Source organism: Oncorhynchus clarkii, chromosome 13 (genome assembly GCF_045791955.1).
Source record: "Oncorhynchus clarkii lewisi isolate Uvic-CL-2024 chromosome 13, UVic_Ocla_1.0, whole genome shotgun sequence".
Lineage (NCBI taxonomy): Eukaryota > Metazoa > Chordata > Actinopteri > Salmoniformes > Salmonidae > Oncorhynchus > Oncorhynchus clarkii.
The window spans coordinates 8868288-8874558 of NC_092159.1; the positions used below are offsets into that span (position 1 = coordinate 8868288).

The 6271-nt window shown below is 37.0% G+C and overlaps 1 protein-coding gene across 4 annotated transcripts in view; it reads left to right on the plus strand.

Moving 5' to 3' along the window:
* The window catches only part of LOC139424345 (transmembrane channel-like protein 7), a 21501-nt gene extending 21467 nt beyond the window's left edge, over nucleotides 1–34 (plus strand). For all 4 annotated transcript variants that reach the window (XR_011635927.1, XR_011635928.1, XM_071176079.1 and 1 more), the window contains one exon: nucleotides 1–34. This exon is cut by the window's left edge. The gene's annotated coding sequence lies outside the window, so the exon portion shown is untranslated.
* The last annotated feature ends 6237 nt before the right edge of the window (nucleotides 35–6271 follow it).

The following is a 6271-nucleotide window of genomic DNA, read 5'->3' on the forward strand; positions in this document are numbered from 1 at the left end:
AGAGCTTCTATTAAAAGGCTGTGTTGTTACGTCATTCATTGTTCTGTTGTTGTTTTCTCAGATCCCTGGTTCCTTGTGTCCTCCATTCATAACTTAACCTTGTTAGGTTAGTAGTCACAGTGTGATGTCTAGATGGACAGTATAGTTGTAGTAGGTTAGTAGTCACAGTGTGATGTCTAGATGGACAGTATAGTTGTAGTAGTCATAGTGTTGTCTAGATGGACAGTATAGTTGTAGTAGGTTAGTAGTCATAGTGTTGTCTAGATGGACAGTATAGTTGTAGTAGTCATAGTGTTGTCTAGATGGACAGTATAGTTGTAGTAGTCATAGTGATGTCTAGATGGACAGTATAGTTGTAGTAGTCATAGTGTTGTCTAGATGGACAGTATAGTTGTAGTAGTCATAGTGATGTCTAGATGGACAGTATAGTTGTAGTAGTCATAGTGTTGTCTAGATGGACAGTATAGTTGTAGTAGTCATAGTGTTGTCTAGATGGACAGTATAGTTGTAGTAGTCATAGTGTTGTCTAGATGGACAGTATAGTTGTAGTAGTCATAGTGTTGTCTAGATGGACAGTATAGTTGTAGTAGTCATAGTGATGTCTAGATGGACAGTATAGTTGTAGTAGTCATAGTGTTGTCTAGATGGACAGTATAGTTGTAGTAGGTTAGTAGTCACAGTGTTGTCTAGATGGACAGTATAGTTGTAGTAGTCATAGTGTTGTCTAGATGGACAGTATAGTTGTAGTAGTCATAGTGTTGTCTAGATGGACAGTATAGTTGTAGTAGTCATAGTGATGTCTAGATGGACAGTATAGTTGTAGTAGTCATAGTGTTGTCTAGATGGACAGTATAGTTGTAGTAGGTTAGTAGTCATAGTGATGTCTAGATGGACAGTATAGTTGTAGTAGTCATAGTGTTGTCTAGATGGACAGTATAGTTGTAGTAGTCACAGTGTTGTCTAGATGGACAGTATAGTTGTAGTAGTCATAGTGTTGTCTAGATGGACAGTATAGTTGTAGTAGTCATAGTGATGTCTAGATGGACAGTATAGTTGTAGTAGTCATAGTGTTGTCTAGATGGACAGTATAGTTGTAGTAGTCATAGTGTTGTCTAGATGGACAGTATAGTTGTAGTAGTCATAGTGTTGTCTAGATGGACAGTATAGTTGTAGTAGTCATAGTGTTGTCTAGATGGACAGTATAGTTGTAGTAGTCATAGTGATGTCTAGATGGACAGTATAGTTGTAGTAGTCATAGTGTTGTCTAGATGGACAGTATAGTTGTAGTAGTCATAGTGTTGTCTAGATGGACAGTATAGTTGTAGTAGTCATAGTGTTGTCTAGATGGACAGTATAGTTGTAGTAGGTTAGTAGTCATAGTGTTGTCTAGATGGACAGTATAGTTGTAGTAGTCATAGTGTTGTCTAGATGGACAGAATAGTTGTAGTAGTCATAGTGTTGTCTAGATGGACAGTATAGTTGTAGTAGTCATAGTGTTGTCTAGATGGACAGTATAGTTGTAGTAGGTTAGTAGTCATAGTGTTGTCTAGATGGACAGTATAGTTGTAGTAGTCATAGTGATGTCTTGATGGACAGTATAGTTGTAGTAGTCATAGTGTTGTCTAGATGGACAGTATAGTTGTAGTAGTCATAGTGATGTCTAGATGGACAGTATAGTTGTAGTAGTCATAGTGTTGTCTAGATGGACAGTATAGTTGTAGTAGTCATAGTGTTGTCTAGATGGACAGTATAGTTGTAGTAGTCATAGTGTTGTCTATATGGACAGTATAGTTGTAGTAGTCATAGTATTGTCTAGATGGACAGTATAGTTGTAGTAGTCATAGTGTTGTCTAGATGGACAGTATAGTTGTAGTAGTCATAGTGTTGTCTAGATGGACAGTATAGTTGTAGTAGTCATAGTGTTGTCTAGATGGACAGTATAGTTGTAGTAGTCATAGTGTTGTCTAGATGGACAGTATAGTTGTAGTAGTCATAGTGTTGTCTAGATGGACAGTATAGTTGTAGTAGTCATAGTGTTGTCTAGATGGACAGTATAGTTGTAGTAGTCATAGTATTGTCTAGATGGACAGTATAGTTGTAGTAGTCATAGTGTTGTCTAGATGGACAGTATAGTTGTAGTAGTCATAGTGTTGTCTAGATGGACAGTATAGTTGTAGTAGTCATAGTGTTGTCTAGATGGACAGTATAGTTGTAGTAGTCATAGTGTTGTCTAGATGGACAGTATAGTTGTAGTAGTCATAGTGTTGTCTAGATGGACAGTATAGTTGTAGTAGTCATAGTGTTGTCTAGATGGACAGTATAGTTGTAGTAGGTTAGTAGTCATAGTGGTGTCTAGATGGACAGTATAGTTGTAGTAGTCATAGTGTTGTCTAGATGGACAGTATAGTTGTAGTAGTCATAGTGTTGTCTAGATGGACAGTATAGTTGTAGTAGTCATAGTGTTGTCTAGATGGACAGTATAGTTGTAGTAGGTTAGTAGTCATAGTGATGTCTAGATGGACAGTATAGTTGTAGTAGTCATAGTGATGTCTAGAAGGACAGTATAGTTGTAGTGTTCATAGTGTTGTCTAGATGGACAGTATAGTTGTAGTAGGTTAGTAGTCATAGTGTTGTCTAGATGGACAGTATAGTTGTAGTAGGTTAGTAGTCATAGTGTTGTCTAGATGGACAGTATAGTTGTAGTAGTCATAGTGTTGTCTAGATGGACAGTATAGTTGTAGTAGGTTGGTAGTCATAGTGTTGTCTAGATGGACAGTATAGTTGTAGTAGGTTAGTAGTCATAGTGATGTCTAGATGGACAGTATAGTTGTAGTAGGTTAGTAGTCATAGTGATGTCTAGATGGACAGTATAGTTGTAGTAGTCATAGTGATGTCTAGATGGACAGTATAGTTGTAGTAGTCATAGTGATGTCTAGATGGACAGTATAGTTGTAGTAGGTTAGTAGTCATAGTGATGTCTAGATGGACAGTATAGTTGTAGTAGTCATAGTGTTGTCTAGATGGACAGTATAGTTGTAGTAGTCATAGTGTTGTCTAGATGGACAGTATAGTTGTAATAGTCATAGTGGTGTCTAGATGGACAGTATAGTTGTAGTAGTCATAGTGTTGTCTAGATGGACAGTATAGTTGTAGTAGGTTAGTAGTCATAGTGTTGTCTAGATGGACAGTATAGTTGTAGTAGTCATAGTGTTGTCTAGATGGACAGTATAGTTGTAGTAGGTTAGTAGTCATAGTGTTGTCTAGATGGACAGTATAGTTGTAATAGTCATAGTGTTGTCTAGATGGACAGTATAGTTGTAGTAGGTTAGTAGTCATAGTGTTGTCTAGATGGACAGTATAGTTGTAGTAGGTTAGTAGTCATAGTGTTGTCTAGATGGACAGTATAGTTGTAGTAGTCATAGTGTTGTCTAGATGGACAGTATAGTTGTAGTAGTCATAGTGTTGTCTAGATGGACAGTATAGTTGTAGTAGTCATAGTGTTGTCTAGATGGACAGTATAGTTGTAGTAGTCATAGTGTTGTCTAGATGGACAGTATAGTTGTAGTAGTCATAGTGTTGTCTAGATGGACAGTATAGTTGTAGTAGGTTAGTAGTCATAGTGGTGTCTAGATGGACAGTATAGTTGTAGTAGTCATAGTGTTGTCTAGATGGACAGTATAGTTGTAGTAGTCATAGTGTTGTCTAGATGGACAGTATAGTTGTAGTAGTCATAGTGTTGTCTAGATGGACAGTATAGTTGTAGTAGGTTAGTAGTCATAGTGATGTCTAGATGGACAGTATAGTTGTAGTAGTCATAGTGATGTCTAGAAGGACAGTATAGTTGTAGTGTTCATAGTGTTGTCTAGATGGACAGTATAGTTGTAGTAGGTTAGTAGTCATAGTGTTGTCTAGATGGACAGTATAGTTGTAGTAGGTTAGTAGTCATAGTGTTGTCTAGATGGACAGTATAGTTGTAGTAGTCATAGTGTTGTCTAGATGGACAGTATAGTTGTAGTAGGTTGGTAGTCATAGTGTTGTCTAGATGGACAGTATAGTTGTAGTAGGTTAGTAGTCATAGTGATGTCTAGATGGACAGTATAGTTGTAGTAGGTTAGTAGTCATAGTGATGTCTAGATGGACAGTATAGTTGTAGTAGTCATAGTGATGTCTAGATGGACAGTATAGTTGTAGTAGTCATAGTGATGTCTAGATGGACAGTATAGTTGTAGTAGGTTAGTAGTCATAGTGATGTCTAGATGGACAGTATAGTTGTAGTAGTCATAGTGTTGTCTAGATGGACAGTATAGTTGTAGTAGTCATAGTGTTGTCTAGATGGACAGTATAGTTGTAATAGTCATAGTGGTGTCTAGATGGACAGTATAGTTGTAGTAGTCATAGTGTTGTCTAGATGGACAGTATAGTTGTAGTAGGTTAGTAGTCATAGTGTTGTCTAGATGGACAGTATAGTTGTAGTAGTCATAGTGTTGTCTAGATGGACAGTATAGTTGTAGTAGGTTAGTAGTCATAGTGTTGTCTAGATGGACAGTATAGTTGTAATAGTCATAGTGTTGTCTAGATGGACAGTATAGTTGTAGTAGGTTAGTAGTCATAGTGTTGTCTAGATGGACAGTATAGTTGTAGTAGGTTAGTAGTCATAGTGTTGTCTAGATGGACAGTATAGTTGTAGTAGTCATAGTGTTGTCTAGATGGACAGTATAGTTGTAGTAGTCATAGTGTTGTCTAGATGGACAGTATAGTTGTAGTAGTCATAGTATTGTCTAGATGGACAGTATAGTTGTAGTAGTCATAGTGGTGTCTAGATGGACAGTATAGTTGTAGTAGTCATAGTGTTGTCTAGATGGACAGTATAGTTGTAGTAGGTTAGTAGTCATAGTGTTGTCTAGATGGACAGTATAGTTGTAGTAGTCATAGTGTTGTCTAGATGGACAGTATAGTTGTATTAGGTTAGTAGTCATAGTGTTGTCTAGATGGACAGTATAGTTGTAGTAGGTTAGTAGTCACAGTGTGATGTCTAGATGGACAGTATTGTTGTAGTAGTCATAGTGTTGTCTAGATGGACAGTATAGTTGTAGTAGTCATAGTGTTGTCTAGATGGACAGTATAGTTGTAGTGTTCATAGTGTTGTCTAGATGGACAGTATAGTTGTAGTAGGTTAGTAGTCATAGTGTTGTCTAGATGGACAGTATAGTTGTAGTAGGTTAGTAGTCATAGTGATGTCTAGATGGACAGTATAGTTGTAGTAGTCATAGTGATGTCTAGAAGGACAGTATAGTTGTAGTGTTCATAGTGTTGTCTAGATGGACAGTATAGTTGTAGTAGGTTAGTAGTCATAGTGTTGTCTAGATGGGCAGTATAGTTGTAGTAGGTTAGTAGTCATAGTGTTGTCTAATGGACAGTATAGTTGTAGTAGTCATAGTGATGTCTAGATGGACAGTATAGTTGTAGTAGTCATAGTGTTGTCTAATGGACAGTATAGTTGTAGTAGTCATAGTGTTGTCTAGATGGACAGTATAGTTGTAGTGTTCATAGTGTTGTCTAGATGGACAGTATAGTTGTAGTAGGTTAGTAGTCATAGTGATGTCTAGATGGACAGTATAGTTGTAGTAGTCATAGTGATGTCTAGAAGGACAGTATAGTTGTAGTGTTCATAGTGTTGTCTAGATGGACAGTATAGTTGTAGTAGGTTAGTAGTCATAGTGTTGTCTAGATGGACAGTATAGTTGTAGTAGGTTAGTAGTCATAGTGTTGTCTAATGGACAGTATAGTTGTAGTAGTCATAGTGTTGTCTAGATGGACAGTATAGTTGTAGTAGTCATAGTGATGTCTAGATGGACAGTATAGTTGTAGTAGTCATAGTGTTGTCTAGATGGACAGTATAGTTGTAGTAGTCATAGTGTTGTCTAGATGGACAGTATAGTTGTAGTAGTCATAGTGTTGTCTAGATGGACAGTATAGTTGTAGTAGTCATAGTGTTGTCTAGATGGACAGTATAGTTGTAGTAGGTTAGTAGTCATAGTGTTGTCTAGATGGACAGTATAGTTGTAGTCGTCATAGTGTTGTCTAGATGGACAGTATAGTTGTAGTAGTCATAGTGTTGTCTAGATGGACAGAATAGTTGTAGTAGTCATAGTGTTGTCTAATGGACAGTATAGTTGTAGTAGTCATAGTGTTGTCTAGATGGACAGTATAGTTGAACGTTTTTGATGAGAGACGCACATACTCAAGTTATCTCCCTCTAGCATGTGGTGGA